At 42.3% G+C, this 13,269-nt stretch overlaps 1 protein-coding gene across 3 annotated transcripts in view; it reads right to left on the reverse strand.

Annotated features, from left to right (window-relative positions):
• RSF1 (remodeling and spacing factor 1) overlaps positions 1-13,269 on the reverse strand; it is a 293,731-nt gene that overhangs the window by 279,558 nt on the left and 904 nt on the right. The window lies entirely within an intron of this gene.

Consider the following 13,269-nt stretch of genomic DNA (forward strand, 5'->3'; position numbering starts at 1 on the left):
ATACAGTGGGCTCTGGTAGAATTAGACCTGTGATGAGGAGACACACAATGTACCAAATGCAAAAAGAACAAAAAGCCTTCTCTATATTAGAAACTGAAGAAGTTCTTGAGAAAAACATTGAAGTGTTACCAGAAAAGAGAAAACAAACACAATGCATGCAGAATTTCAAGATCCATAACCAAAAGAAAAATCTAATTGAGATGGATAACTCTGTCAACAGTGGCACAACTGCAAAAGGAAAGAGTGAAGTGAATAACAAATCTCAAATAAAATCTCATAAGGAGTCCAGGAAAAGCAACAACCTTAAAGAGAGTACCTGGAAGGCTATGACCACAAATGCTCATAGTTTGGGAAATAAAATCCCAGATCTGCAGGCCCTAATGGCTGAGGCAGAATTGGACATTGTTGCTATCACAGAGACATGGTTCACAGAATCTCATGATTGGGATACAACAATACCAGGCTATAACTTGTTAAGGAAAGACAGAGAGGATAGAAAAGGGGGAGGTGTGGCTCTTTATATCAGAAACAACATCCAAGCATCTGAGCTGCAAGGAAGTTGGGGCAAGGAAGAAGCAATATGGGTCGACCTAAAAAAAGATGACGGAGCATCCATTTATATTGGAGTGGTTTACAGGCCTCCAAACCAAAAGGAAGAGCTGGACAGAGATCTGGTTGAAGACATCCATAAGATAGGTAAGAAGGGAGAAGTGGTGATCGTGGGTGACTTTAATATGCCAGATGTAGACTGGAAAATCCCATCTGCAGAAACTAAAAATAGTAGAGCAATAGTGGATGCCATGCAAGTATCTTTGTTCAAACAAATGGTGTTGGAACCCACGAGAGAAGGAACTATACTCGACTTAGTGCTCACTAATGGAGATAATGTCTCCGATATCCAGGTGGGCACCCACCTCAGCACCAGTGATCATCAAACGGTATGGTTTAATATCACTAAAAGAATAGGGAAAAGAACCACAAAGACCCGAGTTTTACAGTTCAAAAACACGGACTTTGAGGAAATGGGTAAGTACCTGGAGGAAGAACTAAAAGGATGGGAGAACGAGAGAGATGTGGAGCAGCAGTGGACCAATCTAAAACGAGCAATCACCAAGGCAACTACTCTATATGTTAGAAATGTAAAGAAAAGCAAAAGAAAATTGAAACCTATCTGGTTCTCAAAGGAGGTGGCTGACAAAATTAAAGCTAAAAGAACAGCATTCAAGAAATATAAAAGATCCCAAAGGGAGGAACACAAAGAAGAATATTTGATTCAACTGAGGGAGACAAAGAAATTAATCAAGTTGGCAAAAAGTCAAGCGGAAGAGAGGATTGCCAAGGAGATAAAAAATGGTGACAAAACATTTTTCAGATACATCAGCGAAAAGAGAAAGGTCCAAAGTGGTATAGTGAAATTGAAAGGTGATAATGATCAATGTGTGGAGAGAGACGAAGAAATGGCAGAAATATTAAACGAATACTTCAGCTCTGTGTTCACTAAAGAAGACCCTGGAGAAGGACCATCTCTACACAACAAAAAACTGGAAGGAAATGGAATAGATGAAAATCCTTTTACAGTAGAAAATGTGTGGGAAGAGCTAAAGAACCTTAAAGTGGACAAAGCCATGGGGCCTGATGGGATTCATCCAAGGATATTGAGGGAGCTCAGAGATGTTCTGGCGGGTCCGCTGTGTGACCTGTTCAATAGATCCCTTGAAACGGGAGTGGTGCCGAGTGATTGGAGAAGAGCGGTGGTGGTCCCGCTTCACAAGAGTGGGAACAGGGAGGAGGCTGGCAACTACAGACCGGTTAGCCTCACTTCGGTGGTGGGAAAAGTAATGGAGTCACTGCTGAAAGAGAGAATAGTGAACTATCTACAGTCTGGAGAATTGATGGACCAGAGGCAACATGGATTCACCAGGGGAAGATCCTGTCAAACAAATCTGATTGACTTTTTTGACTGGGTAACCAAGGAATTGGATCGAGGAAGAGCACTCGATATCATATACTTGGATTTCAGCAAAGCTTTTGATACGGTTCCGCACAGGAGACTGGTCAATAAAACGAGAAGCTTGGGAGTGAGTGCCGAGGTGGTGACCTGGATTGCAAATTGGTTGACGGACAGAAGACAATGTGTGATGGTAAATGGAACCTTCTCTGAAGAGAGAGCGGTTTTAAGTGGTGTACCGCAAGGATCGGTATTGGGACCGGTCCTGTTCAATATCCTTGTGAGCGACATTGCGGACGGGATAGAAGGTAAGGTTTGTCTTTTTGCGGATGACACTAAGATCTGCAACAGAGTGGACACGCCGGAAGGAGTGGAGAGAATGAGACGGGATCTAAGGAAACTGGAAGAGTGGTTGAAGATATGGCAGCTGAGATTCAATGCCAAGAAGTGCAAAGTCATGCATATGGGGAGTGGAAATCCGAATGAACTGTATTCGATGGGGGGGGGAAAGGCTGATGTGCACGGAGCAGGAGAGGGACCTTGGGGTGATAGTGTCTAATGATATGAAGTCTGCGAAACAATGCGACAAGGCGATAGCAAAAGCCAGAAGAATGCTGGGCTGCATAGAGAGAGGAATATCAAGTAAGAAAAGGGAAGTGATTATTCCCTTGTACAGGTCCTTGGTGAGGCCTCACCTGGAGTACTGTGTTCAGTTCTGGAGACCGTATCTACAAAAAGACAAAGACAAGATGGAAGCGGTACAGAGAAGGGCGACCAGGAAGGTGGAGGATCTTCATCGGATGACGTACGAGGAGAGATTGAAGAATCTAAATATGTACACCCTGGAGGAAAGGAGGAGCAGAGGAAATATGATACAGACTTTCAGATACTTGAAAGGTTTTAATGATCCAAAGGCAACGACAAACCTTTACCATAAGAAAAAAATCTGCAGAACCAGGGGTCACGATTTGAAGCTCCAGGGAGGAAGATTCAGAACCAATGTCAGGAAGTATTTCTTCACGGAGAGGGTGGTGGATGCCTGGAATGCCCTTCCGGAGGAAGTGGTGAAGACCAGAACTGTGAAGGACTTCAAAGGTGCGTGGGATAAACACTGTGGATCCATAAAGTCAAGAGGCCGCCAATGAAGAGTGGGTGACTCGCCAGAATGATGGCTACTGCCTGGACACAATACCCTTATTCAATAAACATACAAATGGTTACTGTGACTCCAACATCACTCTAAGCTTCAACAGCAAGAGGAAATGTGGAAAAAAGGATTTGCACTCACAAAGCTGGGAGTAGCTGGCTTGTTACGGCGGTTACTACCCCAAACCAAATGTGCCTGATACTTCACTTTAGATGCACATCCAGCATAGCTCTCTGCTCCAACGGCAGGGGAGAAGAAAAACTGATACTTCACGCATACCCAGCATAGCTTCAACGGCAGGGGAGAAGAAAAAAGGATTCACACTCACAAAGCGGGGAGTAGCTGGCTTGTTACGGCGGTTACTACCCCAAACCAAAAGTGCCTGATACTTCACTTTAGATGCATATCCAGCATAGCTCTCTGCTTCAACGGCAGGGGAGAAGAAAAACAACCAATAAGGGCTGTATAACATAGTCTGGGTTAAAACAAATAAGCATGGGTGTAGCTTGCTTATTGCGGCGGTTACTACCCCTACTACCCCCTAACTAATCAAGCTTGATATTTCACTTGGATGCAGCTCCATCACTGCTCTCTACATTAATGGTGGGGGAGGAAGGGAAATAGAACCAAGAGCTAAAAGAAACAGATAAGTATGAGAGAAAAAATGTGTGAAGCTTGCTGGGCAGACTGGATGGGCCGTTTGGTCTTCTTCTGCCGTCATTTCTATGTTTCTATGTTTCTTCTGGAGTTGGCTTAAGTTCCATACAAAGAGAACAAGGCAAGACAGAGCTCAACTCACATCCTGGCGATGCAGGTGCGGGGCAACATTCCCCTTTATTATAAATTACATAGAAGATGGATGGACACAGCTACACCAAATTAGACAGATATAACATACAGCTCGATACAGTAACATTCATTTGAAGATTTCTCGTCTGTAACGAGCTCGCTGCGCACAATTCGGACGCGTAAGGCAAACCAGCGATACAGTCTCCAGTTTCGCGCGTCCGTAGCGCTTCTTAAAACAGACGCGTAACCCTTCCCCAGCCGGCATGTAAATGAACGAATTAGCTGTATAATGAAGGAATTAGCTATTCCCCTCCGATACCGTAACGCGCGCTCAGGTTATCTCATTAGTAACGCACTGTTTTGCCGCAGCCGTAACGTGTTAGTTTACCGCCTCCCCCTAGTAGGAGTTAGGACTGTGAGTCTAGTAACAAATCCATCGACACCGCTTAAGACACTCAAAAACAATAAAACACAATAAAAAAAAAAAGCCATACAGAGATGATCGAGAAAATGTAATGATGTGGGACACAAAACCTGTCAGAAAAAAAAATAAAAATTTTTAAATACCTGTCGGAGGGCTGCGTGGGTCCAGGCGGCCGGCGGCGACGGGAGCCGGGTGGTCGCATGTTAAATCTAGGCCGCAGGCGGGTGGGCGCCTGTTCCAGGCGGCAGCGGCGGCGGGGGGACACACGTTAGTTCGAGACGGTCGGTGGGCGGCGGGTGGTCGCGTGTTAAATCTAGGCCGGGTCCGCACAGGCGCGCATTCATTCATCCAGGCGGAGGAGCCGGCGGCGAAAGCAGCCAGCTCCGCCTGAATGAATGCGCGCCTGTGCGACCCCTGCGATTCGGCGCTCAAGGCTGTCACATGCCGTGACGTCACAGCATGTGACTGCCTTGAGCGCCGAATCGCAGGGGTCGCATTCATTCACTGCCGGTGGGGGCTGCCCCGGCAGCCCCCACCGGCAGTGAATGAATGCTGTGACTGCCTTGAGCGCCGAATCGCAGGGGTCGCACAGGCGCGCATTCATTCAGGCGGAGCCGGCTGCTTTCGCCGCCGGCTCCTCCGCCTGGATGAATGAATGCGCGCCTGTGCGACCCGGCCTAGATTTAACACGTGACCACCCGCCGCCCACCGACCGTCTCGAACTAACGCGTGTCCCCCCGCCGCCGCTGCCGCCTGGAACAGGCGCCCACCCGCCCGCGGCTTAGATTTAACACGCGACCACCCGGCTCCCGCCGCCTGGACCCACGCGGCCCTCCGACAGGTATTTAAAAATTCTTTTTTTTTTGAACACTCAGGTTTTTAGATATTTTTGGTATTTTTTTTTTTCACTTCATGGTGCCTGTCATTTCAAATGTCATTTGAAATGACATTTAAAATGACAGGTACCAGCGCACCCTGGTTACTGTATAGGCGCTGTATTAAGCGCCTATACAGTAAAATGGGTTACGCGGGCATAACCCTTCCCTACCGCTTTAAAGCCGCGGCATGCATTTGCATGCGATTAGAGGAGAGTATCGGGGAGTTAGTGAAGAGAACTGTGCGTGCGGGGAGGAAGGGTGCGCCTGACACTGCCGCACTGTTATTACCGCGGCCTTACAGGATCGACCTGATAATATTCAATTGGAAACACACTATACAAGTCCATTCGTCAAATAAATTGTGCCCGAATTATGTACCAAAAACTTATTAGTTCAAGATTACACAGGCAGCCAGTTGAAGCCTTTAAGGGTAAAAATGAGGTGCTCCCTCACCTTGGGGACCGACGTAATAAGACCCGCGGTGAAATTGGCGCTATTTCTCAGCACTTTTTTTTTTTTTTTAAGCACGCACAGAAAATGCAGGCCCCTTCGCGAGATATAAAGGGGCAGCATGCACACAGAAAATCCACACAAAAATAAATGTCTACGCAGATATGCAAGTTACAACATGGGCTCAAGGCCCTATAAAATAAACTGCGCATAAGCCACATTAATGTGGTTACCCCTGATTGATTCTTGGTTGAAAGCCTTTAAGACGGTGGCGAGTTTGTGGTCCGGGAGTGGGACCGAAGGTAGGTACAGCGACGTCTAACCCCTTCATGATCCATCACCGACCGCGTGGGAACTATAATGGCGGATACCGGTGAGTGGGGGAAATGCAGCAGAGATTTGGAAGGGGCTACAAAAGCATTCGGCGTTTCTGACATGAGCCTGTCCCTCTCTGAACTCACTCCTGGCTTCTGCCTTAATTTTTCGAACTCCAGATAGGCACTTACACTTAACTCCTGCCCTGACCCAGGTAATAAAAAACCCACACTAAACACTAGCATACGAATAGTTAAATTTCCTCTCTTGCATGGCATGAGCATGGACTCACGCTAAACCACGGGTTTGTGTGTGCGTTTTTTCCGTGCTAACCGCGTTATTACCTACACGTGTAAGATTAGCGCAGGGAAATGCACATAATACCATGCGCAAAAACCCACAGCTTATTACATCAACCCCCTTAGCACTTGGAAAAAGGCAGTCTGCAGCATTTCAGATGACTTGCAATTTATACACTTTAGAAGGCAGACCCGCTAGTAAGGTGTTGCAGTAATCTAAACTGTACAAATTACAGTAGCTAAATCTGCCTTGGATTTCAATGGATCTTCACAAGAAGCAGTACTTAAGATCCTACCACCTAAAAAGCGGAGACTAGAGTGCACCCAGAAACAGACCTTTTCCGTAGCAAGCCCAGTTTTATAGAATTTGCTCCCCTGTGATCCATATCTAAGTTGTGATATTTTAGTTTAAGAAATCTCTTAAAACATTCATTCTCCAATAAGAACATAAGAAATTGCCATGCTGGGTCAGACCAAGGGTCCATCAAGCCCAGCATCCTGTTTCCAACAGAGGCCAAACCAGGCCTCAAGAACCTGGCAATTATCCAAATACTAAGAAGATCCCATGCTACTGATGCAATTAATAGCAGTGGCTATTCCCTAAGTAAACTTGATTAGTAGCCGTTAATGGACTTCTCCAAGAACTTATCCAAACCTTTTTTTGAACCCAGCTACAATAACTGCCCTAACCACATCCTCTGGCAACAAATTCCAGAGCTTTAATGTGCGTTCAGTGAAAAAGAATTTTCTCTGATTAGTCTTAAATGTGCTACTTGCTAACTTCATGGAATGCCCCCTAGTCCTTCTATTATTCAAAAGTGTAAATAACCATAAGAACATAACATAAGAACATAAGAAAATGCCATACTGGGTCAGACCAAGGGTCCATCAAGCCCAGCATCCTGTTTCCAACAGTGGCCAATCCAGGCCATAAGAACCTGGCAAGTACCCAAAAACTAAGTCTATTCCATGTGACCATTGCTAATGGCAGTGGCTATTCTCTAAGTGAACTTAATAGCAGGTAATGGACTTCTCCTCCAAGAACTTATCCAATCCTTTTTTAAACACAGCTATACTAACTGCACGAACCACATTCTCTGACAACAAATTCCAGAGTTTAATTGTGCGTTGAGTAAAAAAGAACTTTCTCCGATTAGTTTTAAATGTGCCCCATGCTAACTTCATGGAGTGACCCCTAGTCTTTCTACTATCCGAAAGAGTAAATAACCGATTCACATCTACCCGTTCTAGACCTCTCATGATTTTAAACACCTCTATCATATCCCCCCTCAGTCGTCTCTTCTCCAAGCTGAAAAGTCCTAACCTCTTTAGCCTTTCCTCATAGGGGAGATGTTCCATCCCCTTTATCATTTTGGTCGCCCTTCTCTGTACCTTCTCCATCGCAATTATATCTTTTCTGAGATGCGGCGACCAGAATTGTACACAGTATTCAAGCCTTTAAGACAGTGGTGAGTTTGTGGTCCGGGAGTGGGACCGAAGGTAGGTACAGCAACGTCTAACCCCTTCATGATCCATCACCGACCGCATGGGAACCGAGTCACATCTACTCGTTCAAGACTTCTCATGATCTTAAAGACCTCTATCATATCCCCCCTCAGCTGTCTCTTCTCCAAGCTGAACAGCCCTAACCTCTTCAGCCTTTCCTCATAGGGGAGCTGTTCCATCCCCTTTATCATTTTGGTTGCCCTTCTCTGTACCTTTTAGTTTTGGACCAACAGTGGCTTTAGTTTTAGAACATTTTAGATTTTTGGGGAGAATTTGTACAATTATTGAATTTTAATCTTTCTGTAATGCCTTTAAGGATAGGATGGTTGGGAATTTGGAGTCTTGGTGTCACTATTGGTTGAAATCAAGACTGCATTGTTCCACTGTTTGTGTTCTAGCTGTTTTTTGTTTGGTTTTTTTTAAGTATTTTACTGACAAGTATATGAAGGCATTGTTTTTAGGTAAATTGACTTTTTTTTTAGGGACGTAATGGCCTACTTGTTAGAGCAATGGGCTGTGAACCAGGGTTCAAATCCCACTCATTTTTTGTGACCTTGGGCAACTCATTAAAACTCCATTGCTCAGTTATCCATTTAGATTATTAATTCTCTGGAGCAGGATTTATTTTACCTGGAAAAAAAAAATACTGTAATCTGCCTTGAGCTAGAATTGGAAAGTTGGTCTAGACATATAAAATTGAATAATTCTGTATGTTTTAAATGCTATAATACACCTTAAGCTATTTTACCAAATGGCGGGATAAAATAGAAAAATAAAACAAAAAAAAAATACATGGAGCTGGACCAAACTGCAGGAATTTCAAAACAGATGATGCTGCAGTGTTTGGAACTGCTCATATAGTACAATCTTAGTTTGTGCAACAGTATCAAACTACTGGTGTTATGCAACAATAAGAACATAAGAAATTGCCATACTTGATCAGACCCAAGGGTCCATCAAGCCCAGCATCCTGTTTCCAACAGTGGCCAATACTGGTTACAAGTATCTGGAAAATACCTGAACAGTAAATAAATCCCATGCTACTGATACCAGTAATAAGCAGTGGATATTCCCTAAGTCAGCTTGGTTAATAGCAGTTCATGGACTTCTCCAGGAACTTGTCCAAGCCTTTTTTAAACCCAACTATGCTAACTGCCTTAACCACTTCCTCCAGCAATGAATTCTAGAGCTTAACTGTGAATTGAGTAAATAAAAGTTTGGTTTTAAATGGGCTATTTACTATCTTCATGAAGTGCCCCCCTAGACCTTCTATTATTTGAAAGAGCAAATAACCGATCTCTCAAGATTTTAGAGATCTCTATCATATTCCCCCCTCAGCCGTCTCTTCTCAAAGCTGAACAGCCCTAACCTCTTTAGCCTTTCCTCATAGGGGAGCCGTTCTATTCTCTTTATCATTTTGGTCGCCCTTCTCTATACCTTTTCCAGTGCAACTATACCTTTTTTTAGATGCAGCAACCAGAATTGCACACATCATCATGGACAATACTTTGACGTCCTCAGCAGAGAGTGTGGCGGCAGTCAAAAAAAAGCAAACAATGTTAGGCATTATTAGGAAAGGAATGGAGAATAAAGCAGAGAATATCATAATACTCTATATCGCTCTATGGTGAGGCCACACCTGGAGTACTGTGTACAATTCTGGTCACCGCATCTCAAAAAAAGATATAGTTTAACTGAAAAAGGTACTGAGAAGGGCAACCACAATGATAAATGAGATGGAACAGCTCCCCTATAAGGAAAGGCTAAAGAGGTCAAGGCTATTCAGCTTGGAGAAGACACAGCTGAGGGGGACATGATTGAGGTCTCTAAATCATGAGTGGAATAGAGGGTAAATTATTTACACTTTCAAAAATTATAAAGACTATGGGATACTTCATGAAGTTAGTGAGTAGCACACTTAAAACAAAATTGGAGAAAAAATTATTTTTCACTCAACCAGAGTGAAAAAGAAGATGTGGTAAAAGAATTAACATAGTTGGGTTTAAGAAAAGGTTTGGACAAGTTCCTGGGGTAAGTATATAAACTGTTATTAACCAGGTAGAATTAGAGAAGGCTGACCCTTTTTCCTGGGCATTAGCAGCATGGGAACTATCTACTGTTCGAGATCTTGTTTTGTACTTGTGACCTGGACTCGCCACTGTTTGAAACAGAATACTAGGTTTGATTGACCCTCGGTCTGACCCAGTAGGGCAATTCTTATGTCCTTAGTGCTAATCCTCTTCATATCCCCAAGCATGCATGTAGTATGAAAAGCTGGACTGGAAACAGAATGAAAATCTCTTAAAATGGGATATGATCATGATAAAACATGCAATATCTCTTCAAAAGCTGATTTTATTACCTCATGATGGGGGTTCTAGATTTTCCAGATCTATGCAACTATAATATAGCATATCTATCTGCTAATAATTTGGATCAGACAGCCACCAATAGAATGAAGAACAAATTGCCTGTCTGCTGAATCTGAAATTCATACTCCAAGAATATTTAAGCTCCCTTCCCAAAAACAAAGGAAACACACATCTGGCCAGTTACATGGGGGAATATGCGAGAAGCATGTTAAATACCTCTCTCTTGCCCAATGTTGTTTACCCCTGAAGGTGAATGCTAACTCCCAAATTAAATGATCTGGATTATGGGAAGTAACTGGCCTATTTCTTTGCCTTTTTACAGGCCTGAACTATTAACTAGAAAGGACACTTTGTCTCTTAGCTTGTCATGGTTTGATTCCTTGATGTTATCCTGCTTTTCTCCCTCTAATCTGTATAAAAACCTATGTGATAGTGTATTTAACCAAGCATATGAATTACTTCTTGCCAAACTGCAGGTTGATCTGAAGTGAAGCATATCTCTAGAAATTGCAAAAAGCAGATTTGGAAGCATCAAGGAATTGATGGAAAACATTAACCTCTGAGAAGTACAAAATATAAAATCCTAATTAGGATTTATATACATTCAGTTTGGGCACATAAAACAAGGCAAGCAGTGCATCTTCAGGCAAATGCCATAAGTGCCAGGAGACTGACACTTATGCACACTGCATCTAGAGCCATATCAAAATATTCGGCTTTTGAAGAAAAACAGTAGGCTTATTGAGTAAGATGCTGGGGTGAGAAATCTTGCTAGACACTAAATCTATTATAATGGATTACTTCCTCAATTTAAGCATTGAGAGGAAATATATTAAATGAATTATTCTTCTGTAAATGTTTGTTTTAAATTGGTGAAAAATGTACTGTACTCAAATGACAAAAAGATGTTCTCCCATACAAGATTCTATGGAGGATCCAAATGCATAATTTGATGATCATAGAAGAACTCATAATCAAACAAAATGGAGAGAAAACATGTATTGTAGTAGGATGACAATTCTTCCCCAGTCTAAGCACATGCTTAGACTGGGGAAGTGCATTTAACAAAACAACTTTCAAGATTATACATCCATATATGCATATTGAAGGTCAAATGCTGTAACTAATAAACAACCCCTGAAAACTATTCCTCCAGTGTTGTGTGATCATAATCTGGTTCATGTCACTTACTACATAGGGTTTTGCTGGTAAGACTGGATCTATTCTCAGAGCCACACTGCCCACACCATAAACCAGGATTTCAGGGTTAACTTCATTGTTTGCAAACTTGTGGAGCTAGAGACCTGATATACGGATCCCATGTTAAGAAAAAGGCATTTATTGCATATTCACTCTGGATGTACAGAGCAACATGGACTGTAAGAAAGCAAACGTTTGACAAGTTAAACTAGGCTTATTTAGAGTCTGAAAGCATGTGTTCACAGTGCTGAACTTACTAGAAGCTTGGATGTTTACACCTTATGTATGCAATGCTTGTAACATATTAGTGATAGCTTTGTAACACAGTAACATATTGCAATGGTTTGTAATATAGTAACATAATAAATGATGGCAGATGAAGATCAAAAGGGTCCAGTCTGCCCAAGCAAGGCTTAATTGCTGCTCCATGCAGCTACCCCCATGCCTTCTGTTTTATGATAAACACAATAAAACAATTTAAAACAAAAAACTATCAAAAAAAGTGTAAAAATTAAAGAAATAAACAGTACAACAAAAAGGAAGGTGGCTCAGAGGACAAAAAGATGAAGCAATGCCCGGTTAGCTGTGAAAGAAGACTCACTATGTCAGATTACAGCCCTGGTTTCAACTGAGATGAAGCAAAAAGGAAAAAGAACTGTGATTTCCCCCCACCCCCCTCAAAAAATGAAGCAAAACCAAGAAAACCAACATTTGAAGCAATCTAGATATTACTGCTGCTTCAAGATTTCCAATACAGCCCCACGAAGGGTTTATTTCTGCTACTGCTACAAAACATTGCCAGAAGAATACAAAGTGCCAATTTCTATTTGTTAATCAACACTTCTTTTTGAAGTTATCTCCTAAAGCCCATAGTCAACTGTTTGTTGATTGTTTCGATGTTCTTAATTTGTTCCTATAATGTAACATTATGAATGTGACACTGTAAACCACCCTGATCAATATTTCTTGAAGGATTTGGTATATAACAATTTGTAAATAAATTACATAAATAAATACTAGGGAAGATGAAGCCTAGTATGATCATAACAGGGTTTAACAAAGAAGGCATGAAATTGTGGCAAAGGTAATGACATACATGACACTAGGCACCTTTATAGTGCAAGGATATCATCTTTTAGACAAATGATGAAAAATCAGGAAACATGCTGAAAAGCCTAATATCAAGTGATGTACATTGCAAAGTCCAGTAACCAAGCTAGAAAGGCTCTCTAAACAGAAAGTTACAATATACAATATACTGTATGCCAATAAAGCAAGATCTCAAATGCAAAGACCTAATCATATCTTAGTCATGGCAAGCTTCTAAAATTCGTTAGATTATTTCATGAAGAAAGTGTAAAAAATATTACTCTCTCCAAATAGTTCTGATTTTATCATGAACCAGAGCAGGCTAAAAGGCCTACAGAGTGTTTTATTCAAACAATAGCATAGTGCTATACCTCCAATCAGTATTTTGCCCAAAGAAATGCTCAGCTCTGCTATTGCATTAAGGAAGCAAAGCAGCTATTGGATCTGAATCCCTCGATCGTGTTTCTTTACTAGGATGTTACAGAGAAATGTGAATATGATCAAGTATTAGATGTCCTTAAGAAAAAAAACATTTTTAGAAATCGCGCACAAAAAAAAAAAAAAAAAGGATTTCCTTTCTGCTTGTGGCTCCAATAAGACTATCCCAGTATGGCTCGCCATAAACAACGCATCCATACAAACACAAAATTCGACGCACTTAATGACAGACATAGCACCAGCACTTTTTTTTTTTTCATATTCGCCCATCAAGCGGACAAACGTCCCCAGTCAGCAACAGATGCCACCAATAACGCAACGCACCCCGCCGCCACCACTCCCCTCCTCCTCCAGTACAAAGCGGCCAGAAACTACTAAAACAAACCGCTGTAAAAACTACTGAATAAAGCGAGC

The sequence above is a fragment of the Rhinatrema bivittatum genome, chromosome 5 (assembly GCF_901001135.1).
Source record: "Rhinatrema bivittatum chromosome 5, aRhiBiv1.1, whole genome shotgun sequence".
NCBI lineage: Eukaryota > Metazoa > Chordata > Amphibia > Gymnophiona > Rhinatrematidae > Rhinatrema > Rhinatrema bivittatum.